This window comes from Rhinolophus sinicus, chromosome 5 (assembly GCF_057876585.1).
Source record: "Rhinolophus sinicus isolate RSI-liver-muscle chromosome 5, RSI-T2T, whole genome shotgun sequence".
NCBI classification, from domain to species: domain Eukaryota; kingdom Metazoa; phylum Chordata; class Mammalia; order Chiroptera; family Rhinolophidae; genus Rhinolophus; species Rhinolophus sinicus.
The window spans coordinates 89,693,789-89,707,779 of record NC_142505.1 but is presented as its reverse complement, the minus strand read 5'-3'; the positions used below and the strand labels follow the sequence as shown (position 1 = coordinate 89,707,779).

The following is a 13,991-nucleotide window of genomic DNA, read 5'->3' as shown; positions in this document are numbered from 1 at the left end:
TGGGGCTGGGGCACTCTTTAATAAAAGTGACTCAGCGTCTGGCGTGGGCTGTGGAATTTCTAAACATCCCCTCACATCCTGAGAGAGCAGGCGACGGGAGGGAGCAAGCCGAGGGAAAAGAGGAAGAAAAACAAGAAACTTGGGGGGAAAGAAAGAGAGAGGGAAAAAAACTGAAATTGAAAACAGACGCACGCGTCCACCCTCCCCGCCCCACCGCCCCCCTTCTCTCAGCTGGGCCAATCAGAGGCTGCCCTGCAGCCTTTCCCCCAAAGTAGGGGGGGGCAGGGAAGCCGGCAGTGGTGTGAGCGTTGGGGGCTGCCAGCAGCCCGCAGTCCCTGCCCGCCCCGTCTGGGACCCAGGATCACTCTCTGAGCAACTTGGAGTGGGAGAGGAGGAGGACGAGAAGGAAAGAGCTGGGGCCCCTCTGACCAGCGCTGCAGGGCAGCAGCCTGTGCGGAGCGACACAGACAGCCAGACCCAGGGCGGCCCCTCCTGGCAACCCTGCTCCTCCTGAAGGATGCCTTGGGCGTGAGGCCACTCCTCACCCCTGCAGCCCCCCACTTCCTCCCCTCTCCCAAGGCTCCGGGAACCTACCACGGTCCTTTCTGCTCTCCCACCCAGCTGTTGCCCCCATTTCGGGCCAGCAAAGACTCTCTGATAACTGGAGAGGCAGTGAGGAGGACTTCCTGGAGGGGGTGACAGCCCAGAGCCCGGGACCTTGTGCACATCAAAAAGTATCAGCAGCAAGGTAAGTGCTTGTAGAGTGGGGAACCCCAACTCCTTGTACTGTCCCCAACTCCAGCCTGTGCCTTCTTGGATAGGTCAAAAATGGAAAATATTTTTAACAAAACCAGATGGGAGGAGGCTGGAGGCTATGGGCGGGGGACATCAGCGCTGGAGGGACTAGATTTTTCCTCTCTCCTGCTCAGTCTGCGTCTGGGGAGGGTGGCCCCAGCCTCCTCAACCCTGCTGCCCCCTGCCCTGATCAAACAAACCCCAGAGGTTTCTGGGTGCTGAGTGGGGGCCTCCAAAGCACAGCAGTGCCTGTGGGGGATGGGGAGAGTAGGGAGGGGCATGAGAAGGAAATTGGGAGATGGCAAGCAGGGCACACCAGAAGGGGATCTAGCAGGGGACCGGGAACCTCAGAGCCATAACCCCTGTCCCTGGACCTAAGCCTTGTCCCTAAGAATCTGTCTGGCTCTAGGCCAGTGGCCGCCAGGCAACCTCTGGGGATTTAAATGGATTTGCAAATTTTCCAGATTCCTAAGATGTCCTTCCAAACCCCCAGCGGCTGGGAAAGTGCAAAGGCGAGGGGGCTGGCACTTGGCAGGCCATGTTCATGCAACTAGGGCTGGGGGTCTTGGACCCGGCTGGCCATCAGATCTGGGGGCCCCTCTGTGAAGAAGGGGGGGTCGGCTGCTGGGCCCTTTCTCCCGGTCCCAGGCAGCTGCTCAGGCCTCCTGGCTGTCTCCTTCCTTCTGGACACTGCCCTTTCTCCACTCTATCCTAAAACATGAATTGGACCATGATTCTTTCTGTGACTCTCCCATGTAGAAAGCCCAACTCCTAACCGCGCTGCCACTGATTGACACTTACTGCATGCCAGGACGGTGCGGAGAGCTTTGTAAGTGTGGTTTCACATACCACTCACCAGCAATTCCAGAGGCAGGGACTGATTTTACGCCTGCCTTAGGGGTGGGGAAACTGAGGCTCATAGCAGCCACAAAACTGTACCACACAGGAAGGAAGTGGCAAAGCACGGGGAGGTAGTGATCTCCTTGCCCCCTCACTCCACACTTGGTGCTGTGGTCCTATTCCTTCCAGTCAGATCCCAGGATTCCCAGAAGGAATTTGCATAATCTTGTCTGTGGACTGTGCTCTTCCTCACCACTTCCACTTTCCCTCCCTATTTCACCTCCTCCAAGCAGCCTCCCAGGTTCCCCAAGTGCTCGCCATGCCCTTCGTGCTGGAGGCTTGTTGCTTGGCCCTTTCTTCCTAGTTGTGTTCTGTTTGCAAATCAGAGAATGGTCAGGCCTCTCGCTTCCCCATCTTGTGTTCTGTCCCCAATTTCCCCAGGTGGGCAATGGGGCTGAGAAAATGCGCTGGGGAAGGGAGGAGGGACCCACTGAAGACTTTCTGTTCCCAAGTGTGAGACGAGAACCCAGGCCTTCTGTCGTCCCTCAGAGGCCCTTCCAGAACATTGTGTGGTTCTTCCTGAAGGCATTTTTTTTTTTTTATGTCAAGCGTGTCCCTGCCTGCCTCTGTGATCCCTAAGTGCACAGAGGCCTCTAGCGCGATCTTTTGAAGTTAAGAATCCTTCCCTGCCTCCAATCTGGAGGTCCCCGAGTCCACGACACTCGCGGACAGGAGGACCATGTTGGTCATTGTCACTGAGTGCTGACCCTGTGCCAGGTGCAGAACCTGGGACCTCACATGCCTTGGAATCCCCACAGCAGCTCTTTGGAATCAGCATGATTCCCCCTGCTTTGCAGACAAAAGCTCAGAGGCTCAGAGAAGCTAAGTGACTTTCCCAGGGTCACACAGTTAGTAGAGGTGGTATTTAGGCGCCCGGTCTGCCTGGTCATAGGGGAGCGTGACTCCATTCTCCCACATAGCCTGCTCTGCCTCCAGCACGGTCCAAAGCAGAGGGTTCAGCAGCAGCCCGGACCTGCTCCTGGGTCTGCCCGACCCTGGCTCTGTCTGGAGTGGGGAAGAAGCCCATCTGGTCAGCATTCTCCCCTCACCCATGCTCAGGCAGCCCTCCCTCCTCTGTGGGAAGAAGAGTTGAGACTTGTAATTGCCCACAGATGTGGGGCAGCGGAAAGTACCGTGGATTCAGAGTCAGGAGAGCTGGCGCTTGCCCTGGCTTAATTCAAATCCACTGTGTGGCCAGCCTTAGCCCCTCACTTGTTCTTTCTGGGCTGCCTCCGCATCTGGAAGGCAGTGGGTACCGTGGGTAAACAACACCAGGTCTGAGTGTCAGTTGGCCACGCGTTAACCCCCGATTTGACTTCTGTCTGACTGTGTGACCCTGGGCTACTGCTCTGCTCCTCTGGGCATCAGCCCCCAGCTGTGAGCGGCAGGACGCTACGTGGGTCCCATGAGATAACAGGGTAGGTAAGACGCTTAGCACAGTCCCTGCATTTCACAGACAGGACCTGATACCATTGGCTAAGAGAGGGCCGCTGCTCTCCTGCCTCCTGCCTCCTGCACAGGACAACTTGGCTGTGAAATTGGTCTGCAACCCATAAAGGACTATGCCCATGGAAGGGGCCTGGCAAACGTGTGTATTCTAAAGCCTCACTTCCATCCTCCAGGTACAGTGGGCTGAAGGAGGGGATTTTGCTCAGCCTGTTGAGTGTGGTGAGGAGGAAGGGAGGATTGAGAAGGTCCCCAAACATCCCTGAAATGCACCTCCTGCCTACCCCATTTTTTGCACACGGTTCAGAACCCTGTGGGTAGTGGACCCTTGGAATGGAGAGAGATCTCCCTCCACTGTTTTTCACAGCCACCCCCCCCACTCCCGCCCCATCATGCCTCCCCAGGGTCAGAGCTGGTAGCGCCTCAGCTGGAAAGCAGTGTGTGCAGGATGATATAACAGGGACCAGCCCTTTCTGAACACTTCCACTGTGCTTTACGTCCATTACTGCGAAGTTCACTGCTGCATTCCTGTATTCCTCAGCACTTAGAACAGGCCTGGCACTCAGTAAGTGCTTAAATATTTGCTGAACTATTTTCATCATCGCAATAACCTCCAGCAGTAGATATAAACTCTCTGTTTTAAAGCTGAGGAAATGTCCAGAGAGGTTAAGTCAGTTGCCCAAAGTCCCACAGCTAGGAAGTGGTGGAGCCAGAACTTGCACCTGGGTGTTTCTGACTCCAGCGCCCTGAGGAGAGGCTGGGTGGGGCCCGAGCCTCCCCTGGGGATCCAGCATAAGCTCTGAGAATGTGCCTCAGCTATGGGGTCCCCTCAGCATTCCAGAGGCGATCATCAGACCCTGGAGCCCATCCTGTGTGCCTGTGGGCGAGTTAGTCCCTCTCTGGGCCTCAGTTTTCCCATCAGTAAACCAAGGAGGTTGAACGAAATGATCTCTGAGCTCCTTCCAGCCCTAAAACAATTCCAGGATTCCAGGCCATACCAGCCCAGATTGGCAGCCGCACAAGCCCTTTTGTGTACTCAGGGATCATGCATATTTAACTTCACAGTGAAAGGATTTTTTTTTCTTACGCTTTTTCTACACACTACAGAAAGCAGTCAAGATCGATGACTACTAATGGAAACCCGTTGCCTGCAATAACGAGGAGGAACTCTGACAATTACAGCAGCCTGTTAATGCTCCCAGTTTCTCAGGGAGCACCGAGGGCATGTTCCCAGAGCCCATATGCCCGTTTTCCTGTGATACTGAGGAAGAAGGGTTGGGAGCTATGCTGTTAGGGGGTGTGTGTGGATGCTGTGGCTCTTTAGGTCCCTTCCAATGCTGCTATTTACTCTTAATGCCTCATATACTCTTACTTCAAGAGAAAGCTAGGCTGTCGCCATGGTAGACGGATGAAAGATGGGGTCCAGAGGGGAGGGAATGGATGCAGAGACCAACCTCTGGTAGGAGGGGAGACAGAATTCACACACTTGTTGCTGCCAGTGTAGAAGCCTACTTCAAACCCCTCCCAAGAGTGCTGGCCCAGAGCACTCAGGCAAAAGGCCCTTGCCCCAGGACACCCCTTTCCCAGATGCTTTCCGGGCACTCCACCCCCAGACTAGTGCAGGAGGTTGAAAATCAAAGTATATTGCTTTAGCTGCATTAATACCCTCTCTTCTCCTCACTTCGGATCAGGGCTATTTGATGTCTCAGGTGCCCGAAACCTTTCATCTGCCAGAGGTACCAGCTTCTCCGCCCTATGATGGAAAGTGTTTTCCCTTGAGAGGTGGGGGCAACAGAGCCAGGGGTCAGACAGTTCCTGAAGGTCAGAGATGAAAGGACTTTTGGGGCCACCCAGTTCAACTTCCTTAATGTATGGATGGGAAACTGAGGCCCAGAGAGGGAGAGGATGTAGCTCAGGGGGTACAGATCACTAGTGATAGCACTGAGCCCAGGACCCCACTGTAGGCCTGACCTTTCCTCTATGCCACTGCATGTGCTGGCTCTTCACCACCTACCTTTGTCTTCCAGGGCTCAGCTCTCCCTGAGGTGAGGTCACAGGGCAGAGTTTGGGCTGAAGAGGAGAGATGCCATCCTGACAAGGGGTGGGAACCCTCCTGGGTAGTTTTGTGGACCACGGAGCCATTGGTCACCTTGCTTCTCCATTCTGGCCATAATTTCCTTTTATGTGAAGTGGGGGTGAGGTGTGGGGACAGCTCAGTGACCCCAGAGGCTCCATCCAACTCTGCCATTAGCCCCTGAGAGCCCCTGCCAGGCACAGAGAGATGGATAAATAGATTGGTGGATGGATGGATGTTCTCCCCTTTAGTCCAGGGAGCAGGGGTGATTTCATGAGCATCCAACCTGTGCAGTCACAGAGGACCCCATGCTTAAAATCCTTAATAATTTTTTTTAACAAGTGGCCCTGCATTTTCATTTCACACTTGGCCCCACAAATTATATAGCGGGCCCTACCAGGAAGTTCAGGCTGGGTTTGAGATTATTTTATCCCTGAAACTGGTCTCACTGCCTCCACTGTACTCATTCTAATCCACGGCCTCCCACACAATGCCAATTTACTCCTGTCACTCTCCTTAGTGGAGGCCCCCCCCACCCCATACTGCTTGTAGTTGTGCCATTATTGCTGTCCAGCCAGCAGCTAACCCCCACCCTCCCAAGCAAATCCCCCAAAATTGGCTTCCTGGTACCTCCCAGGCAAGCCCAAATCCTTATTCAGCAAGCCCAATCTTTCCCCAAATGACCGTTGCCCTCCTTCCCTGCCCAGCACCTACCTCTTTGCTGAAGAGTCCCAATTTCTAGCCTAACAGTTCTCTCTCTGCCCTTTCTGCCAGATGCTTTGATATCTCCCACTTCTCTAACTGCTCACACAGAGCCCCTATGGAATACCTTTCCCTGGCATCATCTGCCAAAGAACCCAACTAAACCTGAAGGCCTAGCTCAAGGCCACCCCCTCCCCACTGGACTAATCACAGAATCATAATAGTTACTCTTTACTGAGCCCCTATTATGTATCACGTGCATTTTATCATCATCTCTAACCTTCACAACAATGGGAAAGGGGATCTCTTATGCCATTTTCCAGGAAATTGGGACTCAGGGAAGTTAAACTCAGAGGTTACACAGTTATGAGGGAGTAGGATGGATAGTTGGACCTGGATTAAGTGGCTTCAAGCTGCCCCTGACCTGGCCGGGATCCCATGCACTCTTAGTGAGACGAGCACGGCTCTCCTCAGGTGGCACCGCCATCATTAGGAAAGGAAGGCACCCATTCTGGAGCCGCACACAAGTTGGCAGCTTTGAAAAAGAGAGTTTGGGAGAAGAAGAATTATTACTGACAGCCCAGAGTTTTTCTAAACATACTTTTAATTGATGAGCCCATTACATCCTTTTAGTGTGCCTGAGGCCGTCAGGGTTCCATTTGTCTGTTCTGCTCTCTCACTAGCCTGTCCCATAACCTCCCTGGAAGAAAAGGGTGACCATCACCTACACATCCCAGTTCCCCAACTTAGTGACTTCTGAGTAATTAGGGGGCAGCAGAGGTCCCAAGCCTGAGGACCAGAAGAGCTGACCCTACACAGCCATTTGAGCTCTCATGCTGTGTAAGCATCTATTGGGCACCTATTCTAAGCCTAATCCCTTATTAGGAACTTAGAGACATCCCCCAAAATTGTTAGGCATGTTTTCTCATTTGTGGGAAATCAAATTAAGGGCCTAGGACAAAGGTACAGGAAAGAGCTTGTTGCCAGACGGTGGACTGGGGGTCATTGGACTTGGTTTCTGGCTGGGTGGGCCTCTAAAATCCCTGAATATGCTAGGACACCCTGCCCCCACCCCAGCTGAGCCTGCTAATAACACCAATCACCTTTGGGCAAGGCCTTTCCTGTCATTTCATTTATCATGTGCATCTCTTTGCTGACAAGCCTAGCCTAGCAGGGTCTTGGCTGTACACTCAGGGCCAAGTGAGTAAGCGAGTGAATGAGTTACTCTCCCGTGAGTGAATGAAAACTAATAACGTGACCACTGACTTTGCAGAGGGCTGTGTGCCAGGCCCTACTCTAAGCATTTTACTTGTATTAACTCACGTGAAGGCCTTGATGAGCCCCGACTTACAGATGGGAAAACCAAGGCACAGAGAGTCTGAGTAACAATAAATGGGAGAATTGGGGGTGAATAACTAAAGAGTGAGGTGCAGGAGCAGATGCTGAGAAAGCAAGAGGGAAATGAAACACGGGAGCTTTCTCTCCTCCAGCTCTGCTGCCCAGGAGGGCTCTGAGGGGAATCTCAATGCTCCATAATTGGCACCAATTAATAGCTAGCTACCCCGGCCCGGTTTGCAGGCTCTGGGCTGGTGGGGGGAGGCGGTGTGCTGGTGGGTCAGTACCAACGGCCCTAGGCCTGCCTGCCCCTGCCCACTTGGCTCTGAGAATCCATTCTATTTGCAGCCCCCACCCCGGCCCAGGGCTGATGTGGGGCTGGCAGCAGCCCGGGGAACAGAAGGTTTGCTTGTCTGCGCCTGCTGCACCCCCCCTCCCCAGCCTCAGCCTGGGACCCCTCTCAGGGGCTCCTTTGGCTGCCAGGGCCTGGCGCTCTCCGTTGCCATGGCATCGCCGGAGATGAGGCTCTGGGGGGTGGGGTGTGAGGCAGGGCAGTAGAGGGATGGTGGAGGCCTGGAACTCTGTAGCTGCAGAGGCCCAGGCCCTCTGTGAACAGTGGAAGGGGTTGTTGGGGCCCCAGCTGGGGGAAGGCCTGGCCCCTGAGCACAGCAGGCCTGTGGCAGAGCTGGCCACACACTTAGCCCGACTCTCTGGATACTCCATCTCAGAGGCCCTTGGGACAGGCCTCAAGGTAGGCCAGAGCCTCTGCTTGGGCACTGCCCCTGTCAGACTCCTCTCCTCAACCTATGTGCTAATCCTCAGCCTCTGCAGTGAAGTTACAGAAAGCTTCTGAGTTAGATTCCTAACTTGATTTTCAAATTCCTGGGTGACCTGGGACAGGCCCCTTGGTCAGTCTGCACCACAGTGAGGAGAGGGAGAAGACTCTGACCTCTGAGGATCCTTCCATCCCGGAGAGCCTGGATTCTGTATGGACCCCATTAGGGTGAATCCACGTGGGAGTTTTTCTCTGTGAACAGACCTGCTTCTGGGCAGGAGACAAACAGTCTAGCATGGTGGTTAAGAATACACCTTTGGAGTGAGACAGGCCAGAGTTCGCATCCCAACTCCATTGCTTATTGGCTGTGTGACCTTGGGTAAGTCACCAAGCCTCTCTGAGACTCAGTTTCTTCCTCTGTGAAATGGGAATAATGATTGTGCCTACCTCACAGGACTGTTGTGAAAAATAAAACAAAACCCCTTAGTTTGCAGAGTGCCTAGTTCCAAATTAGTAGGGGCTTTTATTTGTCTGATTGTGGGCCATTAGTATAATGAATGAGAAGAAAGATGTCCTGGGTTGGGGATGAAGGGGAGTGCAGTTGGTAGAAAGAAGCAGGGCCAATGAGTAGAGCATAAAATGAAACAGATGACACTCAATGTAATAAAAATTTTCAAATAGCCTAATCTCTGAGGATCCTGAGCTGGCCAAGAATGGAATGGGCTGCAGGTGATGTAGTGAAATGTCTGTCATGGGAGGTGTACAGTTGTAGGCTGGACAACCCCTTTGTTTGCAGAGAGGGTGGGGGAGATGTGAATAAAGAGCATTTCCCTAAGATCGTAGGACTCTGTGAAAGATGGTGTGACTGGCTCCCCCCTAGTTCTGACAGCTTCAGGGTCACCCAACTAAAAGGAAAGAGAGCATCACCTGAAAGGAGAAGTCAGGAAACAGGGTGAAAGAACAAGGCTGGAGACTAGTGTATTGAGCTTGTAATGTGTGCCAGGCACCAGCTTATCATCTTTGCCTCCTGCCTTACAGAGGCTGTCACCTGGGCGTTAAGCCTGTGTGCTCTGGGGTCAGTCTGCCCAGGATTGAGCACTGGCTCTATCACTGGGAAACTCCATAACCTTGGGCAAATGATTTAACCTCTCTGTGCCCCACTTTCCTCATCTGTAAAACGGAGAAGCAACACTGCCTTCACGAATTGCTGAGATCATTCACATAAAGGGCTTAGCCCAGGCTGTGGGTGATATAAATTCAATCACAGGCAGCTATTATTATTCGTGTGGTTAGTTTTAATGCCTTCTAAGTCCTTGTTCTTTTTTGAAAGGGCTGTGGAGGGCCCAGATGGGACCCAGAGGACTCTGGCCTAGGGATCCACTGGGCCTGGGCAAAGCCAGGCCATATGGCCTGGAGGGTGATGGTGGGGACGAGCAGGGAGGCCAGCGAGGCGCCTAAGGAGGCAGGAAGTGCTTGCTCCGCCGGCGGCTGAACAGGGGCATGCAGCTGGCCTCCCTCCCTCACTGCCGTCTTCTCAGGCTGGTTCCCAGCCTCTGTGGGGACCCAGGCCCCCTCCTCTGGGCCCCCAGCGGCCGTGAGGCACACACTGAGTGCTTTCCCACGAACTGTTCCAAGTAGCTGGGCTTGTAAGTCTCCCCTACCCCCAAGCAATCACACTCTGGCGGGTGAGGGGGTGTGCGGCAAGAGAGGGGGCTCACGCTGGGGGGATCAGTCCGTTTTTATCAACCTGGCTCCAATCCAGACAGATGTTTCATTTTATTTTGAACTTCCAAAAAATAGGTCATGTCTTTCCATTGTGTCCCTGGGGAGGCCTCCTGGGGAGAGGAGCACAGAGTGAGTGACGAATGTAGGGGCCTCAGCTGGGCCCTGGGGAACTGGGAGGGCAGCGACCTTCCTCCCGCAGTCATGATGAGCTGTCTGCAGGGCCAGAGCAGGAAGGTTCGTAAAGGCTGGGCTAAGGGGCCCACCTCTACGGTAGCCCGCCGTTATCTGAGGGGGACGAGCTCCAAGCGTTCAAGTGGACGCCTGAAACTGCGGATCATACTGAACCCTACACACTCTGTCTTTTCCTACACGTACATACCTACGATAAAGTCTAATGTGTCAGGCACAGTAAGAGATGAGCAACGAGCAGTAAACGTAAACTAGAACTATAACAATGTGCTGTAATAGAAGTTCTTTCTCTCTGCTAACTGATCTGATAACTGAGACATCTACTAAGTGACTAATGGACAGGTAAAGGGACGGGGTGGGATGCAGGGGGACTGTGCAAAATTTCATCACACTACTCAGAACGGCGCATAATTTAAAACTTAGGAATTGTTTATTTTTGGGATTTTCCAGTTAATATTTTCGGACTGTGGGTAACAAACCATGGAAAGCAAGACGATGACTAAGGGGGACTACTGAACCCAGGAATGAGAGTGAGCCATGGAGGTGCCAGGGAAGGGCATGGCCGGATAGGTACCTCAGAAAGGTTGGGGTGTGAGAACAGGTGGGAGGGGACAGACGAGAGGTGAGGAGACAGGAGGAGGTGGTGAGTGGGGCAGCCAGAGGAACCAAGCTTGTGCTGGAGGGGCAGGGGTCGGGGGATCAGAATGATGGTCCGTGGAACTAGCACTGTCCTAGTCGCTTGGATTTCCAGAACAGTCAGAGCCCGTGCCAGGCCCCCACAGAGTCATCCTTTGCTACTTCGTTTGGGGGACCTGCAGATGCCTGGAAAAGATGAAGGGCCTGTGGATCTAGAAGCACATGGCAGAGAGTCAGGCCTGGGAGATCAAGCTGCCTCACTGTGTGCTTTGGGCCAAGTTGCGCTCCCTCTCTGGCCTCAATGTGATCCTGAGATTTGTGGGGAGATTCACTGTGTCGGGGTAGAATGTTGGGAGCCGTCCCCAACAGATAGATGTGGGGTATAGGACTGAGGGGGACAGGTGGGAGCCCCACATCCCCAGCCTCTTCCCAGGTTTCTACTTCCCATCTGTAATTGTCCCCTGCTCAATGGACCCTGCTCTCCTACCTGGCTCCCATGCTGCAAGATCATATCTACATCTCAGCCCACTTGGGATAAGGCCACAGAGGCCACACTCCCTACGACGTCCAGCCTCTGCCGCCATCACTGGCGTCCTCTCCCAGCTGCTGGCTCCAGATGCCTCTTGCCCCCACACACTGCTAGGCCTGGAGCCCGCTGCCTTCTCCCAGCTGACTCATGACATCCTGGCTAGGGCCCCTCCCCAGCACCCCACCCCCACTCCAGCATTCCAACTCCACACAGCTGCCTTCCAGAACAGTCCTGAGAGCCACAGCATGTTAGCCCTGGAAGTGGTTCTGGGACAGCTCTGCCCACCCCATGTACAGATGGGGAAACTGAGGCTCAGAGAGGCGCCGGAATGCACTAGCGGTGGGTGACAGAGCAGAGACTAGAACCCATGTCCCCTTACTCCCAGGCAGGGATCTGTCTCCTGAAGTGTGTCCCGGGATCTGTGAAGTACCCCTAGTGTGGAGGAGACAAGACTAGCCTGCCAGTCAGGAGACCTGAGTCTGTGTCCCATTTCTGCCAGCAAATTAACAAGTCACTCCTCTGAGACTCAGTCTCCAATTCCTGCCTGGCTGGGACAGTGCAAGGAAAGTAACTTTGATGTAAAGGTCTATGTACAGCAGGGCAGGGGGTGGGGTGTCCTGAGGGGAGGGAGGGGGCAGCAGCTGTCATCTGAACCCTGGGGCCTTGAGCCACCAGACGCCATCTGAGGCAGGGCTGGAGGCGAGGGCTGCCCAGTCAGGTGAGCTTCAGCTCCCCACTGGCCACGGGAGCGCAGCTTGCCTAAGCCAAAATACTGGGACCTGTCCCTGTCCTTCTCTAAGGCTCAGCTTCCTCATCTGTACAAGGGGCAGAGGAAGGGGGTTAGATCAGGTAGATGATCCCTGAGGGACGTGGAGCTCTGACATTCCAAGACTAACCCCGAGACCCCATGGCCAGGCCTCCTCCTCCCTCTGGCATCTTGTTTATTCAGAGCATCCCTGGCTCAAGACCAAGACTGAGATCGAGACTAAGACCAAGATCGCCTGGCCCAGCACCCCACTCCCTTCGCAGCAGGGCTTCCTCCCACCCCCATCTCGCTGCTGTTTCTGCCCAGCCTGTTCCCTGCCTCCAGACTGAGTGCCCCTCTACCCCCTCAGGTGCCTCCACAGCCTAAACAAGCTCAGTGGCAGCTCTTAATCCTGTTCCTCTACCTCATTTTCATCTCAGAAAACGGCATTGTCCCCAGCATACACACACCAAGCCAGAAATAGGGGTGGGGCTCATTGATGATACTGCCCCCCAGATCAGCCCCCCAGCATCTGATCTCTAGGACCGGGCGTTCTCCTCTAGATCAACCTCAAACCCATCTTTTTCTATCAGTCTCCACTGCCCGCTCCCCAGCTCAAACCAAGTAAACAGAGAAGTGGCAGCAGAGCGCTCTACCTCGGTTCAACCTCTGCTCTGTTCCTGGGCCATTTCCTCAAGTGTTCTCTGCCTCAGTTTTCCCATCTAAAATGGGAATGATTGTATCTACCTCACGGAGTTGGCTGATGAGCAAGTGAGTCAATACATGTCAAGCGGTTCGAATAGCACCTGGTGTAGCAAATGCACATCACACGCTGGCTTTGTGGCCTGTCTGTGACGCATACGGATGTGTGTTCAGGGGACTTTGGGTCCCTGTGTGCACATGCTGTGTGGGCATAACAGCTTTGTTTGTCCTGGGTACACGTGATTTGCCACACACATGTGCACCTCATATGGTCACGTGGAGAGCTCCCAGGCGGCAGTCTGCTGTGTGTACATGTGCTGGGCACAGTGAGAGCTGCGTCCATGTGTGTTTTGTGTGGGCATGCACATATTGAGTGCCTGTATGAGGGCCGGGCACACATATGGCCTCCTGCACATGGATGTGTTTCAGAGGAGTGTGTGAGCGAGCGCGTAGGCAGGAGTCTGTGCTGTGTGCGCACGTGCTAACCGTGTGCAGGCCCCCCTCCCTGGCCTGCCTGTGTCGTGGGAGCCTCAGGACCCCGAGGGAGGGAAGCTGTTGCCGGCGGATGTGGCCGAGATGGATTGGATTTATTTAGATTAAGGCGGTGGGAAAGGAGTGGAAACTTGTATGTGCTGGAAGGAGGGAAGGCTGGGGCTCTGAGAAAGACTCCCAAGGCACACGTGCACCCCTGGACTTGGCGTCCTCAGTCTGCTCTCCCAAGGAGGTACCTCTGATTTGCTGTGATGAGCTGAATAATTACCCCATCTTTGGACCTCTCTTCCCCTAACCTGGCCAAAATAGGAGGAATGAGGAGGGCTTCCTGGCACACAGTACTTTTCTCATGGGCAAAGGGGGAATCCCTGAGGGTGCCCTTACTTTCTGTTTCAGGGGCCCCCCCAAGTAGGAGAGTAGGCAGGTACAGGGGCGCCTGTTCCCTGACTGTGACACACACCTTGTCCCAGGTGGCTCCTCCTTGGAGCACAGCCCCACCCTTGAAGAAGGGAAGTTGTCACAAGCAAGCCCACCACCCCCAAATCAGCTGCGTGGGCCCCCGGCAGCATCTGGCAAGCCCAAAGAGATCCACAGGGCATTGGGTGGACAGCCGGGGGTGTCAGCAACTCATCCAAGATGGCCCAGGAGGTCATGCCTTGGTGCCCCGTCCACACTCTGGTCCTTCCCAGTCCTGTGGCCTGTTGTCCACACCACTCTTCCCCCGCTACGTCCTGGATTTCCATATCATCAGTTTATTTGTCTGAAAGTCACCGAAAAACTGAGAGAAACAACTTAATAAACTCCACACAGCAAGTCTGTGATGGAATGGTTGGGGAAATTCAATCCATGTAGAGATGGGTTATGGATTCTCCCATGACTCCAGCCTCAGGAATGCAGCCCCCTCCTTCTCATCAGCCTCCACCTCCCCAAACCACTCCAGCAGGAA

At 54.2% G+C, this 13,991-nt stretch overlaps 1 protein-coding gene across 3 annotated transcripts in view; it reads left to right on the top strand.

Annotated features, from left to right (window-relative positions):
* The first annotated feature begins 295 nt into the window (after nucleotides 1-295).
* The window catches only part of PDGFRB (platelet derived growth factor receptor beta), a 36,180-nt gene continuing 22,484 nt past the window's right edge, over nucleotides 296-13,991 (top strand). Inside the window, exons 1-2 of one of the 3 annotated variants that reach the window (XM_019734376.3) lie at nucleotides 296-748; nucleotides 3,152-3,317. The gene's annotated coding sequence lies outside the window, so the exon portion shown is untranslated. The remainder of the gene's footprint in view (nucleotides 749-3,151; nucleotides 3,318-13,991) is intronic. The other 2 variants (XM_019734377.3, XM_019734375.3) reach the window with 2 other exon arrangements.